Source organism: Lissotriton helveticus, chromosome 7, assembly GCF_964261635.1.
Source record: "Lissotriton helveticus chromosome 7, aLisHel1.1, whole genome shotgun sequence".
In the NCBI taxonomy this organism is placed as follows: Eukaryota; Metazoa; Chordata; class Amphibia; order Caudata; family Salamandridae; genus Lissotriton; species Lissotriton helveticus.
The window spans coordinates 1,897,830,545-1,897,842,847 of record NC_136068.1 but is presented as its reverse complement, the minus strand read 5'-3'; the positions used below and the strand labels follow the sequence as shown (position 1 = coordinate 1,897,842,847).

The following is a 12,303-nucleotide window of genomic DNA, read 5'->3' as shown; positions in this document are numbered from 1 at the left end:
TGACAAAGGCAAACTTTTAATAGGAGATGGATTATGCTGATACGACCACAGGGTCGTATCAGCAATGTTATTGCTGTTTTCAATGGAACATCGCTGGAAAACGAGCGATGTTCCATTGAAAACACCGCTATCGCTGAAATATTATCGCCATAGCAATATGCTTTGTAAATATAGCGTTATCATGGCGATAATATCCCACGATAGCCAGCGATAATATTTCTATTGCTATGTACGGCCAGCAATATTTATCGCTGGCCGTTGATAATATGCCCCTTGATATCTTATTCTTCTCACGCCTCAGGAGTTAAGTCGATTGGATTCAGAGTCTCAAGACGAGTGACGAGTTGAGAGTATACACGTGCTCCCTCCACTGTGACTGTGAGACTTAGTGGAGGAGGAAGGGCCGACGTGATTAGCCCAGCAACGGCAAAATGACCCAATCACTGCATGGCTTAACAATGAGCCATTACAGTGATTGGGCATCGCATTGCTAAGTTGCACGCTGGGCAGGCCCTGCCACCCCACGGTGCCAACTCGATGCCTTCTCTGCTTCTGCAGACTAGACTGGCAACCGCCACCACGCTGCAGCATTGCAGCCAATCCCGGTGTTGCTCTCTTACAGAAAGAGGCTCTCTCTGTAAGAGAGCTCTGCCAGGATTGGGGTGAGCAGGTAAACTTCCTGCTCATTTTCCAACCACTGGGGTCTGTGGTTTGCGTCAAACCCCCAGTCACCTTTTGCTTGATTTTCAAAGGCCACTGTGCTCATGTTGGGTTCCTGGCTGTGGAAAGGCAGCCGACCAAACCCAACATGTGCTGTGTGCTCACTGTGCCGTGTAGAGTGCGCAGTTGCGCCACTCATATTGAATTTGCAAGCAATTTGTAGTGTCAATCAGTATTGATGCATATGCACGTGATGGTGAAGTCACTGTGTGACGGAGAACGCTGCTTTAAATTAATAAAATGTCAACATTCGAAGTTGAAATTGTATTAATAATTTGCGGCGGTGGCGCAATAACCCCGCTATTGAAATGCTAAAATAATTGTTAATGTGGCAACGCCCGACCGCCCAAACGGACAAACCGCCACTGAATACCAATAAACACCAATTCTTCTCCGACGGTCTCCTGCATGTCCGGAGCTACCCCAAGCCCTATCAGAGATGGAGAGAGAAGACAGCCAATTCCTAGGGCCTCCGTAAAAAAACTACTGATCTCTTGCTTTAGCTTGCTAAGCGCATCACAAGAGGCAAATATATGAATCAAGTATGCCTGATCTGAGGCACACCAGGAGCATAATGTTACTCTCCCCGTCCACCATTCGGCAATTCTTTTCGGAGTATAATATAGTGAGAATGAGGTTTTATAGTATTGTGCTTGTGGCTGGGCAGGGATTAAGATACTCCGTGCCAATTTAATAGAGTGAGACAATAGGTCTTCCGAGACCCCGGCTTTCACTTTCCACCTCATTGCCCGATTATCAATATCATCTTTCATTAGCGAATTAAAAAGGTTCAAAACTACTAGTATTGATAATTCTCTATTATCTCTCAATTTGTTGATTATAATATATTGGCAAAATCCAATTGGACCACCACCTTTCTTATTTAGGAAATCCCTTATTTGAAGATATTTATAAAAATCCCTTCGATCTAACTCAAACCATTCTCTTAGATCTTCGAAAGAAACCAGACCAACTGGAGAGAAAAAAGCTCCAAACTTTGTCAGCCCTGCCTCGGACCACCTTTTAATTATCGGGCCTTTGAACATTTCTGGAAGATTAGGGTTATTGCAAAGTGGTGTGTTATATTTAAACTGACCCTCTCCTGTTAATCTTTGAACAGAGCTCCAGATTCTAAACTCCCTTGCAATGTTTTAAGCCAAACTTTTTTGTAATGGTTGTCATTTAGATATCGCCAGGGCCATTCCCAAGCTTCCTCCCCATTATGAGTTCCAGGGGGTCAGTACTACATTGATTGCTCTGTCTTGTGGCTTTTCTTGTATTAAAACTAAATGGTTTAATAATGTGGTGGCCCAGTGGTAAAGTCTTATATTTGGTAGGGCCAGTCGTCCCCTTTCCCTGGGTAGAGTGATAAGTTTATATGCCCTGCTTGGTTTAGCGTAAGCCCATATGAATCGAGAGAACAGATCTTCTATTTGCTTCAGGCAATTGGCTGTAAATTCAAGCTGGATTGCCCGCAGCAAATACAGACATAACATTTTGATAATGTATGTTGCATCTGCCAATGATAGACAGATGAAGATTATGCAGTCTTGCCAGGTTGTGTTTAGCTTTTCCTAATAATGGATCAATATTATCTTTAATGATATTATCTGTGTTTGCTGATGTGTCGATCCCTAAGTATGTTGCGTTTTTGACTACTCTAATATCATTGATCACTAAGTTCTCGTTGCCCACTAATTTGCGTTTTGCCACGATTGAGAGAATAACCCCCGAGAGTGCCCCATATCTTGCAGCTTCTCCTTCAATTTCACCTTTAGGAATATCAGGGTCGGAGGTCACTAGGGCAATGTCATCGGCATATGCCAGGACTTTGGTTTCCCAACAATACGTTTCAATGAGCCTGATAACCTTATTAGTTGTTGAAGAAAGGGGTCAATATAGATTGCAAATAGCAATGGTGGGCTTGGTCATCCCTATCGGGTGCCTCTTGTCATTTTGAAAGGATCTTTAAGTGCCCCGTTAACAAATACCCTTGCCGTAGGGTAGAAATAAAGCATTGTAATGGCATGTAGTAGCCCCTTTCCAAATCCCACCCTTGACAGGTCCTCCCACAGGAAAGGCCAGGAGACCCTGTCAAGTGGCTTTTCTGTGTCAAACAAAATTAGCGCCATTGGATCCCTGGAAATGCTCGTAGCATCTAACAGTGAAATAACCCTTCTTGTGTGGTCCATCATCACCCGCCCTGGGATAAATCCATGGTGCTGGGTGGGGACAACTTTATGATAATTGAAGCCAGATTTTTGAGTAAATCTTGCTATTGCTGTTAATCAGTGTTATAGGCAGATACGAACGAGGCTTGCACAGCGGTTTATTTATTTTTAAGGACAATCACAATTTTGGCTTGTGACTAGGAATCTGGTGGTCGTCCACCCTAGAATATATGTGTGAACAATTGCATCATAGAGTCTTTAAGTTGGGACGAGAACTCAACCAAACCCTCCTTCTCCTGTTTCAAAAGGGACTTGAAACTCCATCTCCTCAACAAATACTTTCCTGCCCAACGTCAACTAACCTAAACTTCAATATCCGAGTTGACTCCTCTCTCTCCTGACATTCAAGGATAGTTGGTGGCCGGAGTGTGTTAACCACCTTCGTTTGTTTTCTCTCCCTCCCCTGCACTGTTTACCTATTTTCATGTTGTATTTTGGTTTATCTCTGTTTTGCTTCCTTACTGCCTTCCTACTATGTAAAGCAATTTCCTTCTATTTTTTACAGTGTGCATGTAACGCGCTCTGATACCTAAGGGTAAAGCAAGCACTATATAAAACTTATAAAATAAAATATCTAAGCCAGCGGCCTTACCGCTAGGGAAATCATATCTCAATTCATTGCGGGAGCTCATCCAACATTAGCTGGTCTTCCTGAGAAAATTGCTGTGTTGGATTCAAGTTCAGATACGCCTTAACATCTCCTGTATCCCCAGATGAATCCTCTTGAAACGGCTTTTGATAGTATGTATAAAAACCATTTTCAATTCCATCTGAGTCTTTGACTTCCTATAATATGTTTCGTGATGCTTTTTGTCTAGCTATAATTGCCAGGTGGCGTCCTACCTGCTCGCTACACTTGTATGCTTTCTCTCGCCATACTGCAAAAAGAACAGTTGATGGACAGAATGCAGAACAATGTTATACATTCCCCCCAGTACAGAGATCTGGGCATAAATCCATTGTTTTTTTGCTCACCATGCCATACCAGTTTGGACCCAGCCATATGCAAATCAGCTGTGACCCAGCGCCCAATGGGAACAGTCCATCCCGAACTGCCAGGCCAGGTCTTCCCTGGACTGGAAACAAGCATCCTAGGACCGGTTTCGGGCTTTCAGCCCTCATCAGCCAGGATAGCTTGAACCAATTGGAACAGGGTATTCAAGAAGTTATCACTCTTCAATCAAATTCTTGGTTCAATTTGTGAAAGTTTTAATGTTCATTCAAGCCATATAACATGTGATTCAATCCATGGTCACACTTCAAATTCAATCCATGGCATATTCATAAACCCAATGCCTTTCGGGTTGGAACATGACCCTTCATCAGGAGTCACTGAATAGGTTCTATAAAATGAAAAGGAAACAGGAGACTGTTCATCATACAGTCCACAGTAATATGCTTCAAAGATTACCAAAAATCGGAAAAAAGTGACGGATGCATATGCTGGGTAACTGAACGGGACGTGATAGTGCATCATTAAGGTGTTAAAGTGCGGGTAAAACAATTGTCCATAGAGAGGTAGCTGCCGTGTCCATCGTGAATATCATTCATGTAACATAAATTAAAGATGATGGTAAATCATTGTGACGGGAGTTGTCAAGTGCGGCAAACTGCTGTGCAAATCTAAGGAGTGATAGCTGTGTCCGACGGGTGACACAAGTAAGTAAATTAACGTGACTCTATAGCATACAACAACAGAAATTCCGACCTTCTCCTAAGACTTTGAAAAAAGTTACCCAAACTCACCGAGTTGTGCTAGTTGTTCTACAGAGAAGGAGACATGCTGTATCTAAAACTAGAAAGGGTATATCAAGTTGGGAGCTTACCGAGATATTGCCAGTGTTCAAGCCGCAATGAGGGGTAGTGAATAATGACGCGCATCCGCGTTGGCGTTTTATCAGCGCTGTAGGTGCCACGCCTTAAAGAAACAGTATACAAAATGTGCGAAAAAAGGTGCTAATAAAGTTAAAGGATGGAAAAAGGCTAAGGCCCAGATGATTGTGAAAACCGCTGTTATTGAAAAAAAGAATAGTGTCCTTAATGCCTGAAACACTTTCGGTTCCCTACCACTATATATCATATATCCAGCTGGGTATATTTATATTAAAATCCCTACATAGAATTATAGGGAGTGGCCAGACTGCAAATTTATAATTTATATGAAACACAGCTGGGTCATCTGAGGTGCTGCCATAGATTGAAAATATATTTCTTGCTGCATTCGGGTATTACCCATCTCCCTAAATGGTCCACTGATGTTTGCTTAAATAGAAGGGTGGTGTTAGATGTCAAAATTGCCAACCCACGTGTCCGTGAATTTTGTGTCGCCTCCCCCCACTAACATATGTCCAAATGCACTGAATAAGTGCCATTGGGCCCTTTCGATGTGCGTTTCCTGCTTGCAGATAATATCTGCCTTCAATAATTGAAGCCCAGCTGCAGTGTGCTGTCTCATTTTGGGGTCATTAAGGCCACAGATGTTAATCATTGCTACACGTATCTTACCCATCTAGTGTGTATGCAAGAAGAAAGGAGGAAAGAAAAAGAAGAAAGAAAAAAAAAGAAAAAAAAGGAAAGAGATACCTATGAGTCTTTTCCACATTGTGCCAATCTCTCGCTGTCCTCCCAAAATCTCCTTACCATTCCCCCTCCCACCACCTATAGCTAAGGTAACCAGGCCCAGCCGAGCCAGGATGATGTCTTCTGAGTAATCATAACCCAGTGGCACCCCGAGTCTCCCCCTACCTCACACCACCCTCAAAAGTCTGTGAATCAGTTTGAGGCATTGTATTTATTTATTTATTTATAAAGTTTTATTTAGCGCGAGCTTGACCCAAGAGGTTATCAGAGCGCTTTACATTTAGCATTCTTGCGTTCGAAGTGACATCAGTTACAAGAGCATAGTAAGGTACAGTATACATAAACAATGTTGCAAGAATTCGTAGGAGGGAGGGGAGAAAGTAGTAAGAACGGGGAGACGAGGAGGAACTGTGCCAAATGTCCGGCAGGGAAGGTGACGGTCAAGGGGGAAACCTGGTCCAATCGTCTCATAAGCTGTCTAGCAGCTCCACCCGGCATCAGCCATGTCGGTCAGGTCTCAGTGTTCAGGAAAACCAGTTTTTAATGTATCTGATTTAAGAGGTTTATATAGCACTGGCTAGACCCGGAGGTATCAGAGTGCTTAACCAGAGGATCATTGTAATACAATGTACAATCTAACAAGGTTTATATAGCGCTGGCTGGACCCGGAGGTATCAGAGCGCTAAACCAGAGGGTAACATTGCCTTACAAGTTACATCAGCTACAATAGTGTATGAAGGTACAGTAAACAAACAACGAGGTTGAGAGAATTTGTGGGAAAGGAGGGGAGGAAGGAGCCATAGAAGGGAGACTAGGAAGAACTGTGTCCAATGTCCGGCTGAGGAGGTGATGGTCGAGGGGGAAACCAGGGCCAATCTCCTCATTAGCTGTCTAGCAGCTCCACCAGTCATCAGCCATGTTGCTCAGGTCTCAACATTAGGGAAAAAAACATTTTGAAAAGGCTACAGTAACAGTCAAGTAGTGGAAGAGCATGTCCCCACTAAAGGATAGAGGTAAAGAAGGAGGTGGAGGAGTGGGAGTACAAACACACCAGAGAAGGAGCTGGGGCTGCCAATTAGGCCGATGGGGGATGTGATCAAGGTCACAAGATTGTATCATCAAGATTGTATCCACTATTGTCTATCATTGTCTTAGATCAGTTCCTGTAAAGAGATTAAGTTGGGAGTTCCATAAATATAAGAAGAGGATGTCCACAGAAGCCTTTAAAGATGGATATGCTTTTTGTCTCTGTTGAATGCTAGTGATATCCTGTTGCTATGCTTGGGCCTGAAAATACAGCTGTGAATTATCCCCCTGAAACCAACCTGTAGCTGAGCTGGGTTCTGCAGGTATACTTCTGCCCCTAGCTCCTGAAAGGTGGCAAAGAGTCGTCTGAGGTTCCACCTGCGCTCCACATTGTCATGGGCAAAGTTTGGCCTCTTAAAGAAACTCACCCCGTCAAATTCGTTCTTAGCGGTCAGTCTTGCCAAGTCATAGAGAGACTAGCGGAACAAGAAGATTCTGAAGTATAGGAGCATTGCAGGATGTATTGATGGTGTCAGCGAGCATCTGTGGGCTCACTGGATTGTAGCGGGAATTACGTTCTCCTACAGAACTGTGCATAGAGATTTGGAACCACAGTGAATTAGGATGACCCAAAACTCACTTCATTACCCAAAATCCCCTTACCAAGCTAGCTACAGTGTCTCATTGGTCATAACAAACTCCCACTGTTTAGACAAACCAGAACATGAACTTAGAATACCTCAGGTGGAACACATGAGCACTCTTTCGTTATACAATCATTTCAAACCAGAACGTGGAGTAAGTGAGGACACGTGCACATTTGAAATATTTATTTACTAATGCCGTTTTCTCAAGCGCAGTATCTTAGATAATACAAGGAAACATATTATCAGAAGCAAAGTTATCAGCATAGTTACTAGTCCATAAAAGGCAAACAGTGACAACATACTAAAATGCTGAAACGAATAGGGTTAACAACACCTAATTCTCACCCTCCCTAACTAGCATATTATATTATTATCTAAGACGGTCTCTTTGGGTTTTATCAGGGCGGCCCCATACCTCAAGATCTCAGTGTCAGAGGATTACATCATCTTCCACCAGCTCTCTGCATGCAAACCGCATCAAGTGTCTGTAATGTGCTCTAACCAAAGCAATATAAAACGGCCTAAAGCCAGATTTTGGCAGCAGCTGCACTTATGTTATGTCCCGGAAGGTGCGAAGATCAGACCTCACAACAATACTGTGTCAAGTTATCCTTGAAGCTTCAGCACTCACTGTACAGACATAGTTTACCAAAGCAAAGCTGATATGAGAGCAATAACATATTGTTCTCATGTAAATCACAATGCTCTTCTAGGCTGAAAGCTAAAACAACAATTATGTGTCGTGTGCAGAAGCAGCAAAAGGTAAAATGGCGTTTAAACATTTAATAAGCTCATGATAACTTAACACGGTATATAGGTAATCAGTAACTATATGACATCCCCCCATGATCCGAGCATGGATAAGATAAGATAAGATAAGATAAGGCAAGGGGCACATCATGAAAGCAGAGTTCAAGAACGATAAGCCATGTCAAAATTTAAAAATGGTGGAAAAAAGTTCTCATAAGTCAATTAAAAAAATTCCAACTTGCCAATCCATTGTTCACTTCCCCTCAAGTCAATAGGTCTGGGTGGTGAAAAATGTATACACAATTTGCCTAAAAAAAACTATGTAAGTATAAAACGGGTGTCATCAAAAACCTGGAAAGCCTTTAGGACCAGACCGAATATGCAAAATATGCAGCAACAGCCTCCAACAGGAAGTCACTGTCATCATCCGAAAACAGTTCAGCCATCCAATTTAATAGTGGTTAAGAACATACGTGCATTTCCAGTACCGGAGCCTCTATCACCATCAGAGGACAACTCGGTGGGTTCTCAATAAAGCTCTGTGCCAAGAAATCTTGCGCTGCTGCGAGTATGTTCCAATGACCCATGAGTCCATGCATCGCTTCCAAGGCCATAATCCTTTCGCCAGAACAAACCAACTTGTGAGTAACTAAGGGACTCATTAGATGATTAAAATCGACGTCAGGAGACACCGTCTTGCAGAGACACAAATCAAGGGCCCAGTCGAAATCGCAGCTCAGGCAAAGAAACACAGGCTGGACGCATGTAAAATAGGAAAATCGAAACGATAATCCATATGCCTGCTTAATGTCGCAAGCGGCAGCGTGCCATAGTATTCAAGCATCCTGTTGCGAAACAGTGCCAGGTGGGGCTGTGCGGCGTGTAGCACAGGAGGGCATCCATTTTTAATAAAACAAAATATCACCAGAACGCCTGCAGCTAGTGCCAGCAAAACCGGGAATCCACCAAACAGACTCAAAAATATAGAATGGAAGAAAGCAGGAATGACCCCAAATATTATTTCAAAGGAAGTCACGAGACCACTGCTAACTATCTTAAAAAAGTGTGCTAGCCCAGAAGTGGAGGACGCGTTAAAGATTGAATGAATCAGCTTGCTGAAATGCAACGGCAAATCAAAATTTAAAAGAGCCTGCACTTCTGTGCGGGTGTTAGCTATGTGAAGCACAAATGTTTCACAAGCCGAACTCAAGGCCACTTCGCCGTCAAGGTTGGGATGCGCGGCCAGATGGAAGCATCCCCTTTCCCATGTGGGGGGGGGGGTATAGAACATTTTTGCAGCAGACCACACGTTCAGATACAGTCACCACATAAGCAACACCTCTAATTAACCTACAACAATCTACATTATTTAAAAGTAAATAACTACCGTTTGCCAGTAATGTGAAAGTGGGGACGATTGCGGGAACTGGAGCCCCTTTCAAAACACAGGCTAAATTTGGACGGCAATTGAATGTGACTACACATTAAGGAGTGATCTGGTGTCTCTGTATACTCCTCCCCATTCAGATACACTTCTTGTCCGTGTTTTAAACATGTGTAAGTAAATGGGAGTGACCAGACTTCATGGAGAAACGAATTACCTAATGGTTCATATTGACCTATAGCAATATATCGCATACAATTTGTAAATTTATACAAAGCAAATGGTAATGTGATTAATCCGTGGATAAGCCACGTTGCAGCAGTGGCCTCTGCCACAGAGAATGGTAAAGATTCCAACCTTTCAATATGTAACATGGAAAAAGATGCATCTCGCATTGAAAGCAAGCGCTGCTTGTCAGTTAAATTAAAAGGGGCAAAGAGGGAGGACACATTCATGTAGGTCCATGGCACCTTGCCAGAATTAAGCGTCTGCAGGGTCCATGCAAATTGCATAATTGACCGCAATTGATTTTGACCATGGTATAACACAGACACTTTATCCTGCACAATATCCACTACAGAGGACACAATATTATCCAACGTGTAACTGCGGGAGGAAAGCATGTTAATACTATTATCTACAACCGCAAGCACTTTTTCTAGATTGGCTTGATCAATAGCTCTAAGGCGTGTCGCTGCCTCAATCTGTGATATCTTCCAGATTTCATTGTAAATTGCATATATCCACTTTTTTGATCTGACACTAGCCGGGCCTTTAATGAAATCATTTAAATCTACATCATCATCCACCTTGGATAGATGCAGTTTAACCGCAGCCAAGGTAGAATGTTTCAGCCAATTTTGACCTAATTTGCCTACTGAATAAGTGGTGACAGAATGGTCAGTTTCAAAACGTGGATCAGGTCTGACTTGTGTAAAGCCATCAGATAAACCAAGAAAACAATGCTGGCATGAATCAGCACTCCTGTGCCACATCAGCCAACCTTTTGGATCCACACTGGATATGTTAAAGGATGAATTTTTCAATAGAGCTTGCAATTCCCTAATGGAAAACTGAGTAATATTACTCCAGCCAGAATATTCTTCTAACTCAGGGATGGAAGGTGTATTTCATTTTTTAGAAGTAGCCAATCCAAAGCATGTTGTTTGCGAAATAGATGAATTAAAAAACAACACATGATTTGGGATGAGACATGCACGGTGCAAAGCCTCAGTGCCTTGTACCTGCCAGCTTTTAGAACCCCAAACAGATTTAAGGTCAATAGTGTCCTTCCACAACTCGTAGCCGCCAACAGACATCTGATCAAGAAAGTACTTCGAGTACAATAATTTAGTATCGGTAAGTCTAACCTTGGACATGGACTTCTGTGTCATTTTAAAATAAAAAGACTCGGGATTGGACTGATTAAAGTCGGTAAAATAAGTGTACTTTTAAAAAAAATATATTCGAACGGCCTTGTAAAGGAGCTGGGCAATGCTCCCATTGCGTATAATTTACAGTATTCCTTCTGGAATTAGTTTTATGTAAGTAGTGATTGCCAAAATGTTGGAAGCAAAACAAATCACCATAATTAGCAGATTCTAAGTACAAATCCTCAGCATCAAAGGCAGCATAATATTTCAAATCAGAAAACAAAGCCTCTACGGCCTGAACATCCCAATCATCAGAACGTATGTTTTGTTTTACTACATCCCCCATGTTTACCCTAAGTACATTAGGTACATTAACAACCTCAGTAGGGCCATGGATTTGAAATTTAACGGCATCCCACACAATCCCATCAAGGACAGGCCAAGCAGTGATATTAACAAAAGTCAAGTCTCTTTTCAGTCTGTGTGCGGAATGCGATGAGGAAAGGGGGGCCAAAGTTCCATTTAGATGTCGATGCATGTTCTTTCCTCGACATAGTGTCCATTGATGATTCGAAAAAAATAAAACACAAAACCAATTGACATAAAAAGGTAAATTGAAAAAAGCACCAGCCAAATATATGTCCAAGGGGGAATCAAAAATGTTTTTTAAATAGACTGGCATAAACTGCAAAACGTGGGGGCTTTTTCGAGTTATTTGAAACAGAGTCAAATGAGAATCTGGATTCTATGGCCAAACGAGTTTGTAAATCAGGCATTGATAAGTCAGTCGGTTAAGTGTAATCAAGTTCATCAACGTTATCACCAGGCAAAGTACTTAATAAAGGACTGGAAATTGCAGGCATCTGGAGGGCCACCTCTGGCTCAGGACTAGAAGCATTGGCCAAAACAGAATTTCTCACTATCGAAGGACAGGCGACCGCCGGTGTCATGCTAGGAAGAATCGGCCACTCTGTGTATCTTGACATTGTCAATTGAAATGAACCTGTTTTCCTTACGACCTGGAAGGGGTGTAAAATGACTGTTCTTGTGCCCTTCACGCCAAGGACAGGAACCGGAGCTCGATAGGTAGGACCAAATTCTTTCTTGTTATCGATCTTCTCTCGAACCAGTTCTCCAACTTGGGGTAGCCAGCCAACTACCGGGATCTGCAATGCATCATCCGATGTGGAGGGCAAATGTTCCTTTGCAAGACTGTCTCTGGTCTTTTGTAGATCCTGTAAAACATTGCAATGTCCATATACGTCAAAGGTTGTGGCGTGGGCCACGCAGTGTAGACCGTCAAGGTCAAGGACATACATCTTGATACCAAGGAGCATTTCGTATGGGGTCCGCCCACCCAGAGACCTTCTAGGGAGATTATTAAGAGCACGCTGCAGGCCATTGAGGTGGGCCAGCCAGTTTCTGCCAGTGCCTATAACTCGTGCTGTCAAAGATTGCTTTAAGTCACGGTTCATTCGTTCCACTACACTATTACCCTCAGGTCTGTATGGAGACGAAAACTTGACTTGGACCCCCATCGAAATCATGGCATCCTTATACGCCTTAGAGGCGAAAGCCGGACCCTGATCTGA

At 42.8% G+C, this 12,303-nt stretch overlaps 1 pseudogene; it reads right to left on the bottom strand.

The window, feature by feature from the left end:
- Positions 1-6,682: 6,682 nt before the first annotated feature.
- LOC144769887 (uncharacterized) overlaps positions 6,683-12,303 on the bottom strand; it is a 33,451-nt pseudogene continuing 27,830 nt past the window's right edge.